The 25,485-nt window shown below is 34.1% G+C and overlaps 1 pseudogene; it reads right to left on the bottom strand.

Moving 5' to 3' along the window:
• The window catches only part of LOC110024742, a 28,978-nt pseudogene continuing 3,493 nt past the window's right edge, over positions 1 to 25,485 (bottom strand).

Here is a 25,485-nt window from a genome sequence, read left to right as displayed (position 1 = left end):
GCCATGTTAAATACAAGAAAATAATTCAAATTATTCCCAATAGTCAACCATTAAAGAAGTAAAAGTGTTTGCACACTGTTTTCCCATAAATTTTGCTATTTACAGAACCTGCAATCATGTGAGCTCCCCATTAAGAACATGGGAAGCCTGGGTAATTACTCGAGCAACTCTCCAAACTTCGTGCTGCACAGATTGCCAGGAATATGTTGTGTTTGAAGTTTCCGCCTTCTCAACAGCATCATCTATACCGGGAAATGATTTTGATCCATAGTCATTGTTCAGTGATGGCCCATAAATCTGAGAAAGTAAAATCATTATTAGAATATCAGTTTCCAGCAATCCTAAATGCCTCTAAAAGTATGCAATATACACCTCGTACCAGATGCTTGTACCAGGGCCTTCCAAACAGACCATCTTGATCGGTAAATGCTCTCTCCGTCATCATTAGCCGATCATTAAGCTCCCGAACTTTAACTATATCTTTTTTCCATTTTGAGAAGCCATTCTTCCTTTCTAATTCCTATAAGTATCACGTTTTCAGGCAATGAAGCTTGCAACGTGTTACAGAAACTAGAAGAATAAGAAACCATTGAGATACCTTCCTTTGGCTCTCAACTTTTGAAGCTGTCTTTTTGAAATTTTCTATAGACTTTAATAAAGGAGTAAAAGTCACGGGCTTTCCCATCAATTCATTTTCCAACTCCGTCGTGCTTTTCTGTTTTAAAAAAATAAAACAAAATAAATCAAAAAATAAAAAAAACTCCAGCATGCAATCCTATTGCCATGAACTTAACGTCTCTACAATGATGTTAGACGCACATTCTACTTCCTTGCTTAAAGCAGAACAAAATTTTGGGAAAAAAAATTGCATCAAAAGCTCTTTTATATATTTTTTATAATAGGAGTGCAAAACAAAATATCCAAGGAAAAGGACATCTGATTATAATTAAAATATGAGTGCAATTTTCTCTCAAGAAAAAAATATTTAATTGTCATTCTGTAGCACTAAACAATTATCTAGTTATTATAATAATGCCACGTATGTAATCAACACACCACAGCAAGTTGCATAGTACTTGCATGGATGAACCTACAACAATATTTGCAAGTTAAAAAGCAATATACCTTGAGCTCGGAAGCATAAGACATATAGTCAAATGGTAAGAACTCCTCATCAGCCAGTTTTAAAGCAACCAATCCCAATATGCTTGCAGCTGTAAGGCAAATAAAAGGAACATCATAATTATACGATATCATTTTCATCTCATCCCAGCTCGAAACCAGCACAAGTACTCTTTTGATAACATCATTTGATGCCAGGTGATAAGCAACTAAGCAGAATCATTTGCATCAATTAGCTATCAAGCAATCTTGAAACTTTGAATGATGATTATAGTCCATCCTGTCAGTGACTTGCTGGACTTACATTGATAACTTTGAATGATAATTATAGTCAATCCTGTCAGTAAGTTGATGGATCTTAAATTGATCACCGGTGTTAGATAAAGTTATGGATACTGAAAATTGTAATTTTTAAAGAGCATGAGGCATGGGATATGATAGGACATAGCACAGAAATAGGCATTACTTTAAAATGGCATGGCATATTTGGCTCGATATAAGTAAGAGATATTGCCATATTGGTCCCCCGATTAAAGTGGACTCCAATTTTTTTTCAGGGCTTTGGGGAGTGATTTTTCATAATTTCAGTTAAGAACGTGCATTAAAATACCTTCTGTAGCAATTTACCATCTAGAAGATCACATACATTTTAATATATGTACCAAACAAAAAGCATAATGATCTATCAGACTGTAATGTTGGTTTAAATTATACTTCAGTTAAGTGTATGTAATTGACAATCACACATCAGCATCAGCATTAGCCATTAGAATGAAATTTTATCAATCTCACCAAATCCAAGCTTATAGAAACCATAAAAAAAGAGTGTATAATTGTCCACTTTATAGCTTGCGAAAAAACATATAAGATCACAAAATACTATAAATTTGTGGTGAGTCACATGCAATCCACCTTGGATTAGTGGTTGAAAGCTGTCTTTCAACCAAGGGATCCTGAATTGCAGGTCTTGCATATGCGGTACACGAGTGTTTACAATTAAATTCACTCAGATTCCCAAAAAATATAAAAAAAAAGACTATGGCGAGTCACCGTTTCCCAGTGTCATGTCTTTTCGATAATAAAAAATCAGCGGGCCTTTTGAAGGGGTATGTTCATTCTTAGTTACCAATGCATATGTACATTCATAGCTACCACTCAGGCATTCCGGGAACATTTAATAGACAATCATCTTAACTAGTTTCTACAGCAAATGAATTCCATCAAAATTAGGATACTAAAAAATAAAAATACATGTCATATAATATATAAGGTAAATAACTTGCAAGCAAATGAAAAGCAAGAGAGATTTCTGAGGCCAGATGATTTTAGAAAGATGAAATTTGCCAAGTGACAAGTATCTATGAAATTACCCGCAACATGCCTATGGAAGAGTGGGTCTCCAAACTTCTGCATCCACACAAAGTCATCATACATGGAGTGATAAACAGGATAACCTACAAATCGTTCAAAGGATAAGACGCCTTAAATGGCAACAGGATCTACACAAAATAATTTAAATAATAATAATAAAAATACTGTATAAAAGTTACATAAATGAAACAGTTAATCGTGCGGTGCCGAGTGGGGGTCAAGATAATAAAAAAAACATAGAATAAGAAAAGGAGAGTTAGGTATAAATAGATAGGCGCTGGTGTTTGAACTTTAGATCAATATGGGCTAGGCCATTCTTCCAACAAATGAATGCCCACTCAGCATATTACAAGCCCTATGAAGAATGAGCATTTAGTCCAAAACATACAATAAAAGGACGGTTAATGAGCAAAAGGAAAAAGGACCTTTAACCTTGAGAAAAGAATACTTCTGTCCAAACAATCCAAGCAGATGGTGCCCAATAAGCAAACTAATATTTGGGAGATCAGATCCATTACGGAGGAAACTCTCATGTTAACTATTGTCTAAAGCATTGTAATAACCAATGCTTTGCATATAATCTATTTGTTCCTTTTTTATTAGTTGGCTCATTTCCCTTTTGGTATTTTTATATTAAGGAAATAAACAAGACATTAATGATGGCCAACAGAGAAATATAGTTTATGTCCTGACCTAAGCTAATTTAGATGATTTGATATGGGTTCAACCTTAATTTAGCATAGTTTATAATTACGAAGGGTTAATCAAATTACTTGATATAATTCATCAATCTTCATTTTCCTATAAATTAACCTAATAGTAGAAGACCCATCCTACCACGCGCTCTCCATATAACCATGGTCATGCCTGCCATTTAAGAGGATCAGAAGTTGTTCACCTAGCTTGCCCCAAAAGACACAAGTTAGGAGAGATGAACTCGACAAGCACTTTCACAAAAATTGCCATGAAGTCGTCCATGTTATGTTTTCAGAGGTTGACAGAACACTCACAGGAAATCCTTAAAATGATGTTATTGTGGTCATGATGTCTCACTAATTATTAAATCGTGAGTATATTAAGCAAACCGAAAGTCACGGTTGATATTCAAAAGTTTATTTGAAAGGATGGATACTTAAGAAACTCACCTATCTGGGTGTGAAGAAAAACAAAGGTTTGAGAGTAGATCCCTGGCAAAAGAGTTATTCTTGTCATATTGAAAACAAGAGAAAGAAGTAGTTATTGGGTTTAGAGTGGGTGTATGTGGCGGGAGTAGGTAATTAATTAATTAATTAATGAATTAATTATTATATTTTATTTTTTCTATTTTCTTTTTTTATTTCACAGTCAACAAATATCCTCCAAAAATTGTGGCGTGCATCTGAAGCACACCTTGTTTGTTGTCCTCTAACATTGATTACTTCAGCTATGCTGATTAAATATATGATTTCCTATACCATAATACAAATGAAACTACCTGTTTTCAAGAAATTATCTTCTTGTATCAATGTGAGGCCTAATTTATATATTTTGGTACCTTTGTTCCTCATTTTTATTTCATTTACAAAATTTTATATTGGCTAGTCAGTGTTGTTAACTTTGTTTAAATTTTGTATAATTGAAATTCAATGAGAATATAAATTAAAATTGTTTGTTGACCTTTTGTGATTTTAAATTTGTTTTATTTTCTTAAAACTACTTACAACCATTTTATTATCATTTGGATGCTCATCCTGAAATTGAATGTTCCTGTTTAAAAAAAAAATGAGTTGACTTAATTTGTAGCTTGTGATCTGTGAATCTTTAAATACTTTTGTATGAATCAATATTATGTATCATATTAGTTGCATTAACAAAATTTACTCTTAATTCTGACACATCCCTCTTTACTCTAATAATGAAAATTATAAGAGAAAATTATAGATACCTCGTCCAAAACTCATGTCAATTGAAGGGATGCCAACATGTTGAACAAAAGCCGCAAAATCAGTTCCACCACCACCTAATCTCCCTATCTTCAGTCTCCCTATCTTCAATAAGAAAATGAGCAAATTTTATCTGGAGCTAAAATAAATGATAATTTCTTGCTACAAGATCATGATAGAAGAAAAGATACAGAGTTCAATAATTATTTTCCAACAACTAGACATTGTAAGAAAACTAGTAAGAATTTACCTATTTTGTTCTTGCAAAAGATCAATTAATGTTTGCATGAGCCAGGCAGTCGTGAACTCACCAGAGGAGAATCAGAAATGACCCATGCTGCGTACAGAGTCTGAGATGAGTTATCAGGATCGTGAACCTTCAAAACGAAGTAATAAGATAGAGGTTATAAAATTAATAAAATTGGATCATATAGTTTAATATGGAACGATCATCCCAACCAGTTTTGGTGCCAAACAAATTTCCCTTTTTTTTTGAGGATACATATATATACCAAATAACGTATTTATAGAAAATTCAGCACAAAGGCGGATATAAATTTTATGGGCTCCATGCGGGTATTTAGTGAATAAAACTATCATGCATGCAGGTAAAGCTGGCAGACCGTTTGACTTGAAATTGAGACATTTAGCTGAGTAGTGTGCATAATGCCTAATTTATTTTCAAGAAAACTAGTTACCATATATAAATTATGAAAAAACTACAGCTTTTTTTTTTTATGACAAGAATATGGACATTGAAATCGGTCAATGTAAAGGGAGTACTAAACTTTATAGTGTAATGATACTGCCACTCAAACTAAGCCCTGAAAAAATATCATATGAAAACTAGTTAACATATATAATTTATAGAAAAAAAATGCATTTTACTTCTGACAGGTATATGGACATTGAAATCGGCCAATGGCAAGAGAGTACTAAACTTTATAGAGTAATGATACTCAATGCCACTCAAATTAAGCACTCAAATGTTAGCATATGAATAGAGGGGAATATTAAGACCTTCTTCGATGACTCTTCAAGTAATTTATCAAGCTGTGGGGTTGAAGAGGCATGGAACCCAGGACCAGATACTGCACAATCCACATTTAAGTAAGCTACAGCCCTAGAAGCTAACAGCTCTCTGTTATCTTCAGCCCATTCGGTTGAACCAAGCTGCAGAAATAGTATATCAGTTGAAACAAACATTTTAGTGTCAACGAAAAACTACATTTAAAAGAAAAAGGAGGAAATAGAGAATGAGACCTACCAGGCCATACTCCTCCCCATCCCAATTACACAGAACAATGGTTCTTCGTGGTTTCCAGCCTCTATTTTGCAACTTTTCGAACCTTTGGGCCATCTGAAGCGGTCAACTTCGAACAATCAAAAATTAAATGGAGCAAAAAATACGGCATAGGAAAACAGAGGTGGGGCACCGATACAGCAGGGAAGATTTTTCAGTTTTTTTGGAATGTACGCCTAATTTTTTTCTGTACTTCTAACATTTCTCAAGATGTTACTTCAATGCAACCCCAAAAAAAAAAACGCCTAACATTACTTAGAAATTGTTGTTTTACTAACATTAAATACGAAACTGTTCAAAAGAATTAAAAACTTCAGCCAGAAGGGACTGTATAGCAGGGTTCGACCACATCGCACTTTCCAAATCACGATCAATCACGACTGTATAGTAGGTTTGGTAGCGCCTTCACTCAACGCTCGCCTTTCAGATCGCATTAGTATCATGACTGACTTTGAGATTATGACTGTATCCCAACAGATGCTCCTCATGTCAGTTCAAAATTTACTTTCTATGTTTATTTTCTATTATTATTATTATTATTATATATAAACTGATTTTACACCAATCACGTGCTTGTATGTAAGGAGTAGTTATATCATGTAGGAACTCTAAATCAGGTCCAATGAACATTGTTGGTTAAGACTTAGAACGTGGCTTTCACACTACATGCTTGAGGTAAGTAATTGTTATTTATTCATGGATAAACATACATTAATTGTTAGCAGCATTATCCTATTGCTTGTATTAAATTCCTTGTTACTTTTTATGATTGTCAATCTTGCCTCTTTGAACTTCATTTATGATATTACGCACTTGTTAATATTTTATATAGCAGGTTCTATCAGGTCAGTAGAAGGACCATCGTCGTCAGAGCAGCTCATTCAACATTAGATTTACTTTCAATATTTCAATTTTTATATCATTATTTTTTATCGGATTTGGGTAGTTTCCATTCTACAGCTATTTTCCTTTCTTATTATTTTTAGTAGATGTTCTACTCTCTTGTTAGCTTGTTATTCTTCATTCAGTCATCTGTTGTTGACTTTGATTTATTAATGAAATAAAACTCATATTTTCCTACAAATTTTTGCTATTATCTAAAAAAAAAATATTTTTTTAGAATATAAAATAGATTTATATGTCCTTCATCATGTCCCACATTGTTGGAGTGTACCGCCTCTTCTAGACCAAGGGTGTGACAATTAGTGAGCACTCTACATATTTGTTTCCCTTCAGTGCTCTAACCATGAGGTTGTCAGTTAGATGCCGACATTTTGTGCATAGAAATCTGAGGGAGCGCTGCTTTAAAAGAACATTTAACATTCCACTTAAAGATAGGACATAATGAGAATGCAAGGTTCATTCTTCACATTTGTAGCTAACCGTAAAACCATTTTTCTAGATGAAAAACCAACACATGGTACATTCAACCACAAAAGTGCATAGAGACAATATTGAACAATATGCTACATAGATTGGACGATACATTCTCCCATGGCTAGGTATTATGCTTTTGCCAACACGATCAACTGGCCTCTGCCTAGGTTCAAGGGGGGTACCACAGAATTTTATTTAGCCTGAGTTCATTGTATTTAGGAATAGCTTTATAGTTTTTGGTTACCATACTGATGTCCAAACTCATTTTATTAAAGAAAATTTTGTTCTCTTGGATATGAAGCTTGAAGGAACAGCATGTTGCCCTAATACAGCAGTTAATTTCCTTGGTTAATTACTTCCTTCCAGAATCTCTAAGTTTTCTTTAATGAGCTTTCTTTGACCCTGACTGCAAAGTAAAGATTTTTCCTTTTTTCATTGCAAATATCTAAGAATTCAAAATTGCTATCAACAGTGTGGAATAGTAAGGATAAAGAAATGCCAATCTGTTACCTTGTTTTAAGGTTAGGGTTCCTTTAATAATCCTAACGTAGAATGATTTGAATTTTATCACTTCAAAAAAGGGTTCATTTTTTAATTTTGTACAGATTGCTTCTATGAATGTTTGATGAAAAATCTTGCATTTTACATAAATCATGTTAGAAAACCAAAAATTCCAATTTAACAAACTATGTTTTAATTTTTCAAGTTACGTTGATTAGCATGCTAGTCAACTGTCAGGACCATTTTTAGTTCATTTCTTACTAATCTCTATGGGGTTGTCTGGTAAGAGATGCGATTTAAGTTATTAGGATTTAGTAAATCCAGTAAATCCAGATTTACTAAATCCTAGATGAAAACTGTATGACAAAAACAATTCCTAAATCCTGCGAATCTATCAAACTATTCGGAAACTTCAGTGTAAATCCACCCCGTTCTCCTACACACTCTCTGCAAATCATGTAAATACACTGATTCTCGGGATTTAGGGTTTATAGGATTTATAGCCGAAATCTGCTAAATCCGGATTTATCATATTTGTACTTTCATTCCGTCCGAAATGACCGTTCGGCAAGATTTAGCTTAAATCTCACTCTAAATCCATTGCCAGACAGCTTCTCTGTCATCCATTATAAATTTTTAAAGTATGAAACATCTACTTTGTGAAAATGAGCAACCTCAAGCAAAGCAGCAGTTCCACTGTTTGGGTCAACTGCTCCAAATGTCCATGCATCACGGTGATTACCAATGATCACATACCTAAATATTCAGATTTGAAATTGTCAGGGTAATTAAAAACATTTCCATACAACTTATTAAAAAAAATTCTGATGGATACATTTCATAAAACAAAAGCAAACCTTGCAATATTTCAATAAAAATGGAGAACAGCAGAAAACTGAAAAACGTCTATTCATTGGAGGTGAATGGGTCATATTTAGTGGGAGAAAGCTATGGTCGGTGAAACCAACTTTTTCATGCTCAAAAAGAACGAGACCAAGTGAGTTTATGTGTCTGTCAATGAGATGCATCGGAAAGAAGCATGGGTGCATAATCCTTAATTTTCTGTTGTTTTAAGTTGGATGATTATATGATATTTTTTGAACATTTATTTGTTGATACCTTCATCATGTGAAAACTACCACGCAATTGTTTTTTGATCTCTTCATCATACTTGATTGAATCATGATTTAATAAAACAGTCTCTTCAGGAAGAAGTTTAATTGTGGTGAGGGAGTTCCTGCTTTCAACAATATCTTGAATCATTGATGTTTAGCAAATTGGCAAACACTTCTTGGCTTTATCGTTTCATGCCACTCATCTGTTGACACGAGGTTTGAATTTTAAAAATAAAAAACCTAATATGTGTAATTCAGTATTTGTCGTTTTCAGGTAATGTAATTCATCAGTTTGCATAGCCATTTTGAATTTACTATTTAAGTTAATTCAGTAGACTTAAGTTAAAGGGAGTTTACATGGTTTCCTTCCTGTTAAAAATATAGATTGTGTCATCCAAGACGGCCTCATAGACCTAATGTGAATACAGATGTAAAATAAAATAAAAACACAAATCTATTAAACCATCAAACTAAAACTAGCCCAGAAGAACTTTAAATGAAATCACCTTCTCCCCAAAGCTTATCGTTCATTTAGTCATCTCTAACCCCACCAACCAACATCAGTGAGCTTCAAATCTTTGACAAAATCAAAGAGTATTTGAATCATGTTTCTAGAAAACATAAATTATTATCCTATAGCACCTTACAAAAGTGGGTCAAAAGATAGATCTACGTATACTGATGCAGCTCTGAGACTACAAACAACAGCCACTAATCAGAGTTCAATATCTTAGTTTATCCCATTTATCATTCATCAGTAGCTCCATGATTAAGTTCAAATTGCTATGAAGTTGTTACGGAATCATCCACCCCCGTGCATGCAAAGTACACTTCAGTTCTAAGAAATAACTGCCAAACCAAATTCAGGATGCTTAAACAAGCAAGAAGTTCCAATAACATAGTACTGAAATTTTGTATGGTGCATTGTATCCTGAGGTAATTATATTTGTGGAATTACAAACAACAGCCACTATTCAGTTTATCCCATTTATGTTTGCAGTTAATTATATTTGTGGATGCTTTATTCTGATTGAGTCATTCTTTCCCCTATTAGTCATATCGTTGTGAATGTTGAAGCTATTTACTCATGCATTTTAATGTGTGTTTTATAAAGTATGATCATATGCGATGAATACATATATTTATGTTGAATGCATGTATGTGCATGACTGACTATGATGGAACATTCATTGATGGTACTAGTGAGGGAACAGTAATGTACCTATGCACGTAAATGAAAAAGTATATTAATATTGATTTGTCTTAATTGACAAAAATATTTACACGATGTCTCCTATGACGGTTGTATAAATATAAAATATTATTAATATGATAATGATATAAATCCCTTTAAATAAAATGTCAAATGTTTATATTGATTCATAAAAAAACTTACCTGAGATGCATATTTTTCTTTATTTTCTTTGTATTACTGTATTTAGAAGTATTAGTATTCACTACTTGTTTAACTAATTGTTATATTTAAACTAATTTTTCAGGAAAATTTTAAGTGATTAAAAGATAAACAATAAACAAGAGAACATTTAGAGAAAACGTGTACAGTAATGAGGTAAAATTAATTCTAATGTTTTAATTTAATTTTTAGTGACTGTTTCATCTATTAAATTGTGAGTTGACATAAAAAATTTAATTCAATTGCCAGATCGTCTGTTCCTGCCTTATCTAATTCCAAGCCTGGGTCGGGTCGTGATAATCACCTTCATAGATTTTTTTGCAAATGTTTTATCTTAAAAATTCAAAATCATACTTAACGGGACAAGAAATCTAAGGGGAAAATTTTTTCTTGTACATTCATTTTTTTCTTCTATGTTTTAGAGCTTTTAATAGAATGAAGCTCATTGTAGAGAATTGGTAGACTTGATCTTTTACAAAAAAATTAGTTAATCCAAAAAGAAATAATGTAAATGATAATGATATAAAAATTTTGAGAATCTTTTTTAGAATATAAAGGAGATATATCTTTACAAAAAATTGAGTATGCGTTAAAAATCATCCAAAGAACTAATTATTGAGATCCATCTTCAAATGTATGACAAGAAAACGTCCAAGGGCAAAGGTATATCAATCATCAATTTTGTCAGAAGTTGAACCAAAATAAATTTATGAAGTTCTAAAAGACCATTTGTAGATAGTGGCTGCAAGAGGATAACTAAACCAATTTGTTAGAAATGATGTTTGAGAATTAAGAAATTCATTGGAAACAATTAAAAGTCTGTTTGAGGCAACCACAACTTAATAAAAAACAGTTGTAAAATTGCTGAAGAATAATTTGATGTTCAAAAAGCTATGGTAACTATTACAACTTTCTTTTTTTTTTCTGAAAAAATTAGACAACAGCTAGAAAGTTGTCATCGTGCCTAGCAAGAACCAGTGGGAAAACGCAGATTTTAGAGAGCTTTTTAAAAAAGTTGTTAAAACGCAGTTTACCCAAACAGAAAAATTATGGTGCGGTTTCGCACCACCACCGCCCCAAACAATCCCTAAGTCTATGAGAATAAGTTAAATGACCTATTACACATTGTTAAAACAAGATTAGGTTAGCTAGATAAAGTTACACTTAAGTTTAAAGAATAGGTTTTGAAAAATTAAGTTACACTCACAACAAGACTAGAAGATATTACAATTGCTAATCATTTATGATTGTTACAAGGAAACTTAATTATTTAAAATAAAAGTTAAAAGAGCATTTTTAGTAAATTTATTGCCCAAGATATTTATGTTTATTAACTCCAAGTTGTTTAGAATTTAAATTTTATGGACCATGTATTTAATATGAAGAAGGCATTCATAAATTAAAACAAGCTCTTAGAGCAAGGCATGATCGTTTCATTTTTAGTTGACAATCTATTTCCAAATAGTAGAATAGATATCACCATATTATCAAAACATAAAAGTCACTTATGATCATTGTATGTGTGTGTGTGTCTATATATATATATATACTAGAGCTCAGAAGTCTTATGGATGATACTTTGGTTACTACGGGTAATGGTCAACCCCTTACCAATCTGCTAGCTGGATTACTACCGAGAACTAGAGCCAGAGGCAAAACTAGATTGGGATGACCCAACTTTTTCAGCGCCCGGGTGGTTTTTGGGTTTCTTTATATTTCTATATGTACCTATATTTTACATTTTTTGGTGTGTTGTACCGTGTGGATTGGGTATTTAGGCCCACCCATACAAACCTATGTGTATCTTTATCTTTAATATATCAGCCCTTAGGATTTTTCAAAAACACACACACACACACACACATACATACATCTATATGTATGTGGCTCCCAACATGTTAATATAAATTAAAAGTATAAAAAAGGGAGGAAATAAGGATCTCCGTCTAAAAACAAAATAAAAATCCTATGGGTTCCTTTATCCATATTACAACTTCACACCAAAAGGATAAAAAGAAAAAAGTGTACAAAAAAAAAGCATTAAATCCAGTATACCAAAGTAATCGTATACCCCACAAAAGATGCACACCAAAAAATTAAGAAAGAACACAAAAACTGAGTGAAGAGCTCCAGGCGGCAATAACATCATGAGCGTCTGAGTTCCACGAAAGAAAACCTGCAGTAATAATGACAAAGGAAAGAAAGAGGGCCGTGAAAGTAGAGATTGAGTTAATGAAGCCAATAAAACCCGTAAACTCAGGTGCAAAAGCTGACACCCAAAGAAGTTCCACAAAACCAAAAGTAGGTACTGCCCTAATTATAAGGTGAGCGGCAACCACCGCCCCAACCGAGAGCCAATCGAGCCCGAAGAAAGAAAGACAAGAAAGAAAAAATAAGAACAGCCCCAATGAAATCCAGAGCCAAACCATACCACCAAACAGATAATAACAAGTTAAGAGGAGACATCCCGACGAACATATGGGGCATCAATCTTGTCACTAACCAGCAAAGTGTTTAAAGGTGGGGGGAGATCAGATCCACCCAACAGTTACTAGTGACACTACCTAAAATAGCAAGCCAATTTGCGGGTTAATTTCCCTCTCGATAATTGAAAATCCATATCACATTCATAATAGAGATTAAGCCTTTAATCCTTTTAATATAATAAAGGATATCCCAAGGTGCCTCAACACCATGGCAAACAAGTCAACCAAGATGCAATTATCACATTCAAAGATAATAAGATGCCAGCTAAGAGAGTGAGCTATTATAACAGCCATCAAGATGACCCGAGCCTTCACCTCCATAGGAGTGTCAGCGTAAGAGGGGGAGGAAAAGAAAAGAATACAATTCCCAACAAAATTCCTAGCAATGCCCCCACAGCCTGCACTGTTAAATTTCCAACTCCCATCGGTGTTAAACTTTACCCAACCCCTGCGAGGAGGCCTCCATATCACCAAAACCCGAAGAAGAGAACTCCTCTCAGCCATGACCGCAGGCCCCATAGAAAGAAAATAGTTAATGCCCGAAAAGAAGCTTTGTTTAGTATTACCTGTCCTCCAAAGCTTATTAATATAGACAATAATATTAGTAAAGACCATCCTATTCTGAATGGATTTACCCTCATGTATAATATCATTACGAGCCATCCAAATAAACCAGCATATAATGTAAGAGTAGACTTGCAAAAAATGTTTTTTGTTTTAGATCCGGATTGCAAATCATAGTGGTAAGCAAAAGATTCCCCTCCGGATTCACAATAGTGCCAAACCACATGCCAACCTTTCTCCATATGAAAAGTGAAAAGGGGCAAGAAAAGAAAATATGCTCAACAGTCTCCTCCGCCGAGTTACACAAACAACAACGTGAAGCAAGTCTCAAACCCTTCATCTTTAAGATATTATCACATGGAATAACAGAGTGGAAAATCCGCAAAGGCAAAAAAGACATAGAGGGAGTTAATGCACAACTCCACACACCCTCTCCCCAAAGGAGCTTTTGAAAATTATGTAAGGCTGAATATAGAGATTTGATAGTGGAGCAAGACATAGGAAATTTCAATGTAAGAGTATCTTGCAAATGAGACTCAATATGAATGGTGGAAATGAAAGTAGCCCCCTCAAAACCCAGAAGATTAAGGAGAAGAGGAAAATTCCAATGACCATCCACCCAAGTATCAGAAACCATAAGATTTGAAAACCTTGTATCCCTCAAATTAAGCATTACATGGGATCAACAATCATGCCAAAAGGAAATGTTCCACTCCCCACCTCCCAGTATATGAAATCCTTTGCCCAATCTCTAATATGAAACATTCTCTTCCACATAGTGGAATCTCCCAACCGCCAATTGATCAATGTCGGATGAGAGGAGTGACAATATTTCCCATGCATGAAAATGACCCAATCACCTTTCCGAAAATTAAACCATTGTTCAAAAACATTAATATCAGCAATATGATGCAGAGATTTGAAACCCAAATCATCAGCATAGAGGGGTTTGCAAATATTTTTTCAAGGCATCCATCTTCTACCTGAATGATTCCCCACCCATAAAAACTTATTGAACCATCTTTCGAGGCTCAAACGAGTGCTTTTCTTGAGTTGGAAAACTTAAAGAATATACAAAGGAAGAGACTGTAAGATACTCCCGAGCACGTAATTCTATCCCAAAAGAAAGAAAATTATAATTCCAATCCAAGATTTTCTTCTGCACCATTTCCACCACCTCATCAAACTGAATTCACCTCTTCTTTCCTTTAAGTAAGAAGGACCCCAGAGATTTAAGTGGAATTGTAGAAATAGAGAATCCAGTAAAGTTGGCAATCCAGTACGTATTAGAACGATTAACCGTATTTCCCATGTATAAGTTGCATTTATTGGCATTAAAAAGGAGACCAAAGACAGATTGGAAGTTCACCATTAAACTGTGAATATCTCTCACCGCTTTTTTGCTAGCATTATAGAATAATATCATATCATCGACATACGCTAAATGTGTTACCAACGTATTGGATTTATGAGCGTATTGCAAAGTGGGGTTTCTCCTCAAAAGGTTATTTAAAAGGCGAGAAAGATAATCAAATATTAAAATGAAAATAGTAGGGGATAAGGGGTCACCCTGCTTTATCCCATGCCCCGCACTTAAGAAGCTCCGAGATTGACCATTGATGAGTATGTTATATTTATTGCAATGGAGCCATGGGATAATAATTTTGCAAAAATCCTGGGAAAAGCCCCAAGCTTTAAGCACCTTCAAGATATACTCCCAACTAACAGAATCATAAGCCTTGCGAATATCCAATTTGGAGTGACCATATTTCCCCCTCTACTTTTTTTTATCAATTTCCAAGATTGGTTTCCACGCAAGCATAATATTATTCGTGATCCATCACCCTTGAATAAAGACAGACTGACTCAGTGAAATTAATTTGTGGAGATGAGGTTGAATACGCTTGACCAAAATTTTACTAATCATCTTAGATATGACAAAAATAAGACAAAATAGGTCTAAAATAGTCTCAAGAGCTCTTTTGAGTGTTTTTGGGAATTTTTACTTAATGGCTCCAAAATGTAAAAATTCTTACTTAATGGTCCCATAATGATCATAAAGTTAACATTAACATTTAATTGATCCAATTGGTCAACTTTGACCCAAATAGTCAATTTTGGTCAAACTGGTCAACTTTGGTTAATTTGGACAAATGAATCAGTTCAAACCCTAAAAATAGTCAAATTGGATTATTTGATCATTTTAAAACACCAAAATGGTCAAACTGGATCATTTGGTCAACTACAGACACCATTGATCAACTATTGGTCAAAATGACTAAAGTGAACCTCCATGGTCTCCACTTTGACCATTTGATCATTCATAGACCCAAATGACCACCATATGGTCAAGACAACATCATATGGTCAATTTGACCATTATGGTCAATTTTGGTCAGCCTTGGTCAAACCCAAGTCATACACCCAAGACCCTCATGACTAAACTAACCATGACATGATAAAGTGAGTCATCATAGTCAACCTTGGACCTACATTTGTTAACCATGGTCAAAACTGGTCAACCCTGGCCAATCATAGTCAACTTGGTCAAAATGGTCAATCCATGACCTAATAACCAACACATAAACCCCATGACTAACCTAGCCATGAGAACGTTAGAAAAGTCATATTGGTCAACTCTACACCTAAATGGGTCAACTATGGTCAATCATAGTCAACCTGGTCAACTTTGGTCAAATTTGGTCAAACTCACCATTTTGATCAGAATTTGATATTTTCATTAAAATATTTTATTCTCTTGATTAATTATGTATTTAATTAAGTAAATGAGAATAAAATTAAAGACCATTAAACCTAGGGTTTAAATAAAAACTATGGTTTAAGCTCATGGTATGACAAATCTATGGTAACCTTAAAACCATATTTTAAATTTAAATCCTAAATTAAAATCATGAGGGATCACTAATGGGTCACCCATGACCCATGGAACCTCTTATAACAGCGCATGACCCATAAGGAAAATTTATGAGCCACCATGGTTAGCCTAGGTTAAGCTTATAATGACATTATCATAAGGGGTCAAGAGGTGTCATCTCTTTATAAATTTCTTAGGGAATGGCTTGGTTGAGTCATCATTCACCTCAGCCATCCTCCAATGAAGAGAGGATTTCTCTAAACTCTATCCCATTCATAATTAAAGCCATCATGAACATGATGAACATAACATTAAGAAAATTAAGAGAAAGGGGGAGATGTGTCACCCCATCCTCAAATACATTGAATGGCCAATAAAACTTATATGGTGAAGGCTGATTCAAACCATTTGAGTTGCCTTATCTGCCATCCAAGTTAACCAATAAAGGGGAGCCAAAATATGAGCTTAAATATCAATTTAAGTGAAAACTCATGGGGATAATGCATTGGAAGTTACCTCCATAAATATTCCTGGCCAGGAGACTTATCCACAGACTAGATACAACCTCCATCTTCTTCCCCAAGTGAACCTAAGTTCCATAGCCACCATGAATGGCTATAAATAGGACAAAACACGTGAGCTACATAGAAGAGGAGCAGAGAGCCATATACTGCCTAATTCCTCAAATACCCTTGAGAGAAATTCTTGCCAGTGTTCTAAAGAGTTGAATCCCCATTAATTCAACCTCTAGCCTCCACTGGTTCCTTTCAAGTTCACTGCCCAAAAACAGGACCATTTTCGGGTTTGACATAAAACCCTCCAAAACTTCAAATTAACTCCTCCAAATCCATCCCTGACCTCAGAGAGGAAGAATCCAATCAAAATTAGCCCTTCCCATTGGCTCTAACCTACCTCAAGCCCAAATCGTGACCCCTCCCGACCGAATTCATACATAGACCTAATTTTGTCTCAAATTGAGTTGGGGAGAAGCTTTCCGAAGTCAAGGCGAAGCTCTAGAATCAATTCAATTGAAGTTTCATCAATTCAGGCCAAGGTATGGTTCTTTGGACTCAATTCGTGCTCGGGTTTGACACTTTGTGAAACGAACCATTTCAAAACTTCATCATCACCGTATGGATGAATTCGTCTCCTTCAGATGAAGCTATAGAGCCAAAAATCATGAAAATCCATTAAGAATCCATCGAGATCTTAAATTTCATATGGACGGCTCACGGGATAAGCTCAACGAAGAAGACGAACGGATGCCATCCGTTTCCATGTTTGGAAATGGACGGCTCTGATTTAATCATGGTTGATTCGGTGTTCGGGATCCCGCAGCGGATAACCGTGTTTTAGGAAGTACGAGGACACGTGTCTCCCCGTGACAATTTAAGGTTATTTAGGATTTAATTAAATTCAAAATAACCTTAAATTAATCAAAAATACATAACTTTTTATACAAAAATCACAAAAATAAAATAAAAATACCCCTAAACTCAGTATGAAAAGGACAAAATTATAATACCAAATCTATAATTTTATCCTTTATATTTAATTTTTAAATAATTAAATACTCTATAGAGTATTTTAATTATTAAAAATTATTTATAAGACAGAAAAATATGAAACTTTTAGGGATTTATCTCAAGGCCCTTAGGAATCCTCCCTGATCTTTCCTAGGCTAGAAAAATCCTTTAAGACATAATTTCCTAATTTTCAAGACAGTTTGTAATTATTTTTAACAATAATGATAAAAAATGAAAATTAGAAAAAATAAAATTGAAAAATGGTTAAGAAATTTAAGGTGACAGACAATAACCTTAAAATGACAATTCTCAAACTATTAAACAATTTAAAATGACATTTTTACATTAGGGTTAAAATTTATTAATTTTAAATTAATATTTTAAACCCTAAAAATCCTCTCCACACCATACTTAGCTCATTTCATCATGGACTAAGTCAATATTGAGTCTAACACAAAATAAACTCAAATCAAACTTTAATTAGGTCTAAAAGACATCATTAGACTTAATTAACCCATTAAACCTTAATTAACTTAGGTTTAATACAAAATCAAACTTTAATTAGGTCTAAAAGACATCATTAGACTTAATTAACCCATTAAATCCATGGTAAATCAAACAAAGACACTTAGGTTCCATCTAGGAGAACCCAAATATCTTAAATCATAATTAGGTCTAAACCACATTCAGACCTTATTAAACCCTAGTTAAACCTTAACTACATTAGGTTTAACTCATACATACCTAATTAGGTTTAAACCATATTTAGACCTAATTAAACCTTAGTTAGACCTTAAACACATTAGGTTTAACTGAGGTTTAACTTAACAAACCTAATTAGGTCTAAACCACATTTAGACCTAATTAAACCTTAGTTAAAACTTAACTACAATAGGTTTAACTCAATACACACCTAATTAAGTTTAATAAGTTTAAACCATATTTAGATCTAGTTAAACCTTAGTTAAACCTTAACTACATTAGGTTTAACTCAATACACACCTAATTAGGTTTAAACCACATTTAGACCTAATTAAACCCTAGTTAAATCTTAACAACATTAGGTTTAACTTAACAAACCCTAATTAGACCTAAACCACATTTAGACCTAATTAAACCCTAATTAGGCCTAAATCACATTTAGAGGCCTAAATCACATTTAGACCTAATTAGACCTAAATAAATCCCTAGTAGACCTTAACTACATTAGGTTTAACTCAACAAATCTTAATTAGGTGCTTAACCCATATTAAGTCTAATTAATCAATTAAACCTTACCTAAATTAAGTTTAATTAACCTTTAAACCCAATTAGGCGCTTAACCTATTAAGTCTAATTAATCAATTAAACCTTATCAAAATTAGGTTTAATTAACCTTTAAACCCAATTAGACTTAACTCATATTAAGTCTAATTAATCAATTAAACCTTATCAAAATTAGGTTTAATTAACCTTTAAACCCAATTAGACTTAACTCATATTAAGTCTAATTAATCAATTAAACTTTACTTAAGTTTAACCCATATTGAATCTAATTTAACCAAAACTCAACTTGAGTTTAAATAACTCGAACTCAAGTTAACCCAAACATTAGGTTCAACCTAACTTGAACCCAAATCAACTTCAAACTTAAGTTCAACTCATATTAGACTTAAGTCAAACCTATAACTTAGGTTCAATCAAACCTGAATCTAAGTCAACCAAACTTTAGGTTCAACATATATAGAACCTAAATCAAACCTTAAACTTAGGTTCAATTCAAATTGAACTTAGGTGAACATAAACTTTAGGTTCAACTCAACCCTTAAGTCTTAATTACATTAGACTAGTCAATTCAATCCTTAGGTTCTACCTACATTGAACCTAAATACCTTAAGTCCTAACTATATTGGACTTAAAACCAGACCAACTCTTAGGTTCTACCTACATTGAACTTAAATACCTTAAGTCCTAGCTACATTGGACTTAAAATCAATTCAGCTCTTAGATTCTACCCATCCTTAGGTTCTACCTGAACCTAAATCATCTTAAGTCCTAACTACATTGGGCTTAAAACTAATTCAATTCTTAGGTTCTACCTACATTGAACCTAAATACCTTAAGTCCTAACTATTCAGACTTAAAACCAATTCAATCCTTAAGTTCTACCTACATTGAACTTAAATACCTTAAGTCCTAACTACATTGGACTTAAAACCATTTCAACTCTTAGGTTCTACTTACATTGAACCTAAATCATCTTTAAGTCCTAACTACATTAGACTTAAAACCAATTAAACTCTTAGGTTCTAGTTACATTAAACCTAAAACGTCTTAAGTCTTAATTACATTGGACTTAAACCATTTCCAATCTTTAGGTTCTACCTATATTGAACTTAGAACTTCATAAGTCCTATCCATATTGGACTTAAAACTCTAGGTTCTACCTACATTGAACCTGAATCATCTTTAGTTTCACCGATATTAAACCTAAATCTTAGGTTTCAATTAAACTCTCTCAGGTCTAATTGACATACGACCTAAAACAAATGACATGATAAAAATCTAACTCACCGACATAAATGACATAAAATTCATCTTAAAAGACATTAAAACACAACTTAAACATCTGTGTTCAGATTTACGAAGATTTCTTGGACGACACAATCTATGGTTGCTGACAAGAATCTTCCGGTCCTGGTTTAAACACCTTTCAGACTAAGTAAATTTGAATACTTCTCTGAATACTTCACGGTCCCGGGACGACGGAGTCGTAGACGTCTTGACCGGATCGTTTAAAAATTATTCAACCAATTAAAGAACCAACTAAAATTGATAAATCTGACAACATGATTTTATGCTAATCATGTTCTCTTTTGCAGGTTTATTGAAGACATGAAAATAAAATTTCGCTCTAGATTTCCTTTGCATGTTATAGGGTGTGTTAACTCTGTTTTGCAGAACGACATTCAAAAGTGGAATTTCAAGACAACAAAACCAGATAAAAACAAACAAAACAAAATAAAACGACATAAACAAAAATGACATGACACGACCAAAACATAAACAAAACAAAACAAAACGATATGACAGAAACAAGAAAAAAAAAATAAAATAAATATATATATATATATATATATATAAAATGCCATGACATGAACAAAACAAAACCTTTAGGGTAGAATCAGATTCTTAGGAATCTATTACCCTAGGAATAAAACATTTGATGTTTCTTTCCTTAATCTTGACATTTTAGAAGAACGAGTGTTAACGAGAATCAAGAGTTTTATTAGGTAAATCTAGAATTTTCTAAGATGTAATTAACTATAGGAGCTTGCTCTTATAGTAAAATTAAGAATTCAGAATAGGTCATCAACCTAAATCTCTGGTTATCAGACCTTTTATGTGGTTATCCTTATATGAGATTTTGACATTCTAGAGTCTTCTCTATAAGTTTACCACCCAACATTTCTCTTATTTTTTATCATTTGCCCTTTCCCTTTTTCCTAATTCCTTTAATATTTTAGGATCTTTCACTTGATCCAAAAGATTAAGGTAAATTAGAAAGTAGGGCAATAAGATAGATAAACAGACTGGCGACTCCAACATCCTTATCGACAATAGAAACGACGACATGAGGGCACAAAAGAGAATTGGCAGCGACCGCAAATGATGAGTTCCCCGATCGTCACCACCATGCATTGCCCACCACCTCACATCTCCAGTTAGTAGCAATGACTCGCAAAAAGTCATCATGTCAAGCCCAGACATTTATATAACGAAAGTGATAGGTGGAAACCTTTTTGAAATAATCAAAGGACAAAAGAAGGGGCTTTGATCAGACCCAAATCTGCAAAGATGCTGAACTTGCGAAAAAACCATACGAGGAAATCCACAACTGATTAGCAAAACACCTATCTAGGCGTTCAAAAAGCTTTCCCCTTTTCCAACTGAACTTAGAACCAACAAAACCCAGACTAGAAATGCCAGCCAGATCCAAAGCTTCATTGAATTTATCAGTTAAAGTGGTGTCAATTCTCCGACCACCCAATTTTTCAGAATCATGCATCATCATATTGAAATCCCCTCCAAATATCCAATTCTGGTGGATTAAGGCACCCATATCAGATAGTTTGTGCCAAAGATCATATCTAGCTGCATTAGTAGTCCCAGCTTAAACAAAAGTGAGACATCCAGGGAAAACATCCATAGAAAAGAAAGTGTGCACAAACTGTCTATCATCAATGAGGACATCTACTGTGATATGCTTCCACAAAAACAACCAAATATTGTTAGAGCAATTAACAAAGAAAGAAAAGTTTTTGAATTTACCCAAAATGCGATCATCCGGAGAGGAGACCAATGGTTCCAAAATAGCAAAGATACCGACCTTATGAATCCTTATCATTGACTTGAAGATCAAGTTCGGGTCCGTCCACTTTTTCCATCTAAAAAGTGGTGATTCATATCCAACAAAGTGTTCCCACTATTATGTTTTTGCACATCGTCTTGGCCTCTATACTTCCTCCGACGATACTTTTGAACATGTCATTCATCCCTCATGTCATCTTTTGAACATGTCATTCATCCCTTAATATTTTAGAAATATCCTCCAAAGGTATATCAGATAGGGCATCAGAATGATGAGAATAAATGAATTATTATCAGTATTCAAAGTGTCGGGAAGAGAGAACGAAGAAGGACGGGCCCCTCAGATATATAAATGATAGGAGGATCTAAAACAGATAACACCTGCTCAGGTCTCCCAACCGGGGAAATAACATTAGAGGTAAGAGGATATTGATTATTATCAGTATTAAAAGCATCAGGGAGAGAGGCCGATGATAGTCAAGCCCTCTCAATATTTGAAATAGTAGGCGGGGGAATAGGTATGACCTGCACGACACGACCAACCTGCTGTCCCTTGGTCTGAACCGAAGGGATAACAGTTGGGTGGGGGGCGACAACCATAGGAACTACCGGAGTAACCTCAGCATTTTCCACAAGGAGCAAAGGCGCCTGGTCAACGTGTAACTGTTTCATATTTCCCCCTTTCCTCAACTCAGGATGTAGCTTGAAACATTCGTCCTGATCGTGACCAAACATTCAACAGTGAGTACAATATGAGGGGTGTTGTTCTAATGAAATCTGCTGCCAGTATCCATTGTGAGCCGATCCAATCCAAACCTCATCAGGTGGGGGTAAGGTAATATCCCGTTCGATTAAAACTCTAACCATAGCCGGTCTCGTGAGATTATAGGTAGAAACATCTAATTTAAGGGGTATCCCGAACATAGCAGCAAAGAAGAACATAATTTCATGGTTGAAAAGATGAACTTTAAAACCTGGGAATCGAAGCCAAACAGGAATAATCGAAGCCTCAGCTTTGGGATCAAAATTAGCAGACTATTTCAAGACTTTCATTCCACAATCCTCAAAACACACCATACGCCTAACAAACAGACACGTATAATCCTCCTCATTGGACAACTGAATTAAAATGTGTCTTCCATCCAAAGGTCCTATCTTCCAATCTCCGGTAAGCTTCATCAGTTCGAAATGTTTTCGAAGGAACTCCATTTTAGGATACCCATACAGAAATTTTCCTACCAGATGTAGTCGGCAGTAAGAAACAAGTTCGCCGTTCTCGTCATCAGAGAGGAAGAGAGTCAGCTTACCCCCTTTTCGGCCAGGACGTTGAACGAAAGAAGAATCAGAGCCGAGTGCGAGCGAGTCATAGAAGACAAAATGGAAGCTTGGAACGCCATCTGTGATCACGCTTACATATGAACAATACCGTTTACTTGTGTCACCAACGCCGCCGGAGATCACGCCAGCGTAAGATCGAGCCATGCCGCCTGATTACCCGCGTCGCCATTAATTTGCAAACCCTAGCAGGGCCGGAATTGTGACCATCTTAATATTATATATATATTATTTGGGTGCGCGCGCGCGCGCATGCATGCATCCTTATCATCCTTGCCAAATTAAACATATGTTTATGAGTTTCTAATATATTTATTTAGTGTTTTCAAGATCAGTAGCTCAAAAATATCTCAATTTGATTATCCAATACACTGAAAACAATGAGAAAATTCAAGGAGTTTGTACAATCACTAAAAGCATGCTGCAAAACATAAACCTACTGCCAAACTCATCACAAGACAACCATCACAGCTACAACAACTAATGTAAGGAGCATTAAAGGTTAGTTGTGCCATTTGAGAACTTATGTTGTTTGCTTGTAGTTGGTCTCGGATCACAAAAGCCATAACACATTTTAATAACCTAAAAATTATTTTTAAAATAAAATACTTATTTTTAATTTTGTATCAACAACTTCTCTAAATAATCAAAATTTGCCTTGTAACATTTTCAAACATTTATATTAAAATTTTTTAAGTTTTGAGGAAATAACTTCTTATTTCTATAAACTCAATTTTAACTTTTCATTTCAATTTTCATTTAGATTACTTTTTTTGTGTTAATGCAAGTGAGCCAGAACATTGATAATTTTGGAGGCTTTGATAGAAAGGATTGAAGTTTTTTTAATTTGTTTTATCTATCTATCTACGTAGATAGATAGATAAATATATAAGTAATTGAAAAAAAATGTTTATTAAAAATAATAAGTATAATAGTTTATTTATTTTTTTCTTAAATAATTATTTGATATTTATTTATAATTAGCATAATAATTATAATTTGATTTAGATTTAATTCTAACTTATATTTTTCATTAACATTAAACTATCTGATTTTCTTTTCTTAGCATGCATCTTGATTTCACTTGCTAATTTCTTGTCTTTTCTGCGCCTCAAACCTCTTGTAATGGATTGAAAAATACGAGTATCCACCATTCATTATTTTTGACAATTGGATGCAATGGCATAATCTATTTTTTGTGCAACAGTTGATGATTAGATGATTTTCATTTTAGTTGATGCATTTCGGTCAAAACTTGCACAATATTGATGTCGCATCAATTTTCCATTTGTTAGTTCATGCAGTGATTTGATGCATGATCCTCTAACAACTCAGGTGTTTTTCATATATCAGGTGGAGATGGGTCGCTGGCAAGTTGCAGCAAAACCGGTGCGGCTGCGCCACATTAGATACATGCCCTATTCAAATAGCATTATGCACCAAGTTCATCAAAATCATTGCATGCAATAATTAATCTAACCCTTCAATCTTCCTTTCCCTTAAAATATGACCAAACAGCCATCGATGATCAGATGCCAACAATTTTTTGATCAAAATAATCTAAATTCTGGGATTGCAAGATAAACAATATAATAAAATCTGGAATTATCTACGTCGAATTATTATAAATAAAAAGCCCGTTAATTTCAAAAGGCAGAAATCCCAAGAAACACAATAAAAGAGTGAAGTTAATATGCTACCTGTCTGACTCTTCCTTGCCTTTTATCACAGCTATAACATTCTGGATCGTCATTATGGTTTCATTCCCCTGAAGCAATGCCAGGAATAGAAGAAATTGTCAGTTTTCAAGCTCAAATGTCACTCTGGAATGCTGGAAAGTTGAGTGAAAGAAAATCAAAATATAAGTTGCAAATTTCAAGTCTAGATACATAAACAACCAATAAGTTGCTTAAATCTCTTTTTTTTTTCCTTTACTTCGCACTATTTCATTGTGTTAGGTATGACTCATATACCAGATAAGAAACAGATGCTGGAGCGGAATAGAGTAAGCCAACGGAGTGAGCGAGCGAAAAGAGCTCCGCGAATGAGCGAAGCGGGCCAACGGGAGCTCGCGAGCGGAGTGGAGCAGAAACATTTCCCCAATCGGGAAGAGTTTCGTTAATTGGGTTGGGGGTGTGAGGGCAATGTTTATGTAGTACGGTACAAGAGTAATTTTGTAATTATATATTATACACTGGGTTATATATATATATATATATATATA

Source organism: Phalaenopsis equestris, unplaced genomic scaffold (assembly GCF_001263595.1).
Source record: "Phalaenopsis equestris unplaced genomic scaffold, ASM126359v1 Scaffold000272, whole genome shotgun sequence".
Taxonomy (NCBI): domain Eukaryota; kingdom Viridiplantae; phylum Streptophyta; class Magnoliopsida; order Asparagales; family Orchidaceae; genus Phalaenopsis; species Phalaenopsis equestris.
Note: the sequence above shows the minus strand (reverse complement) of the source record. Positions and strands in the feature narration are given on the sequence as shown.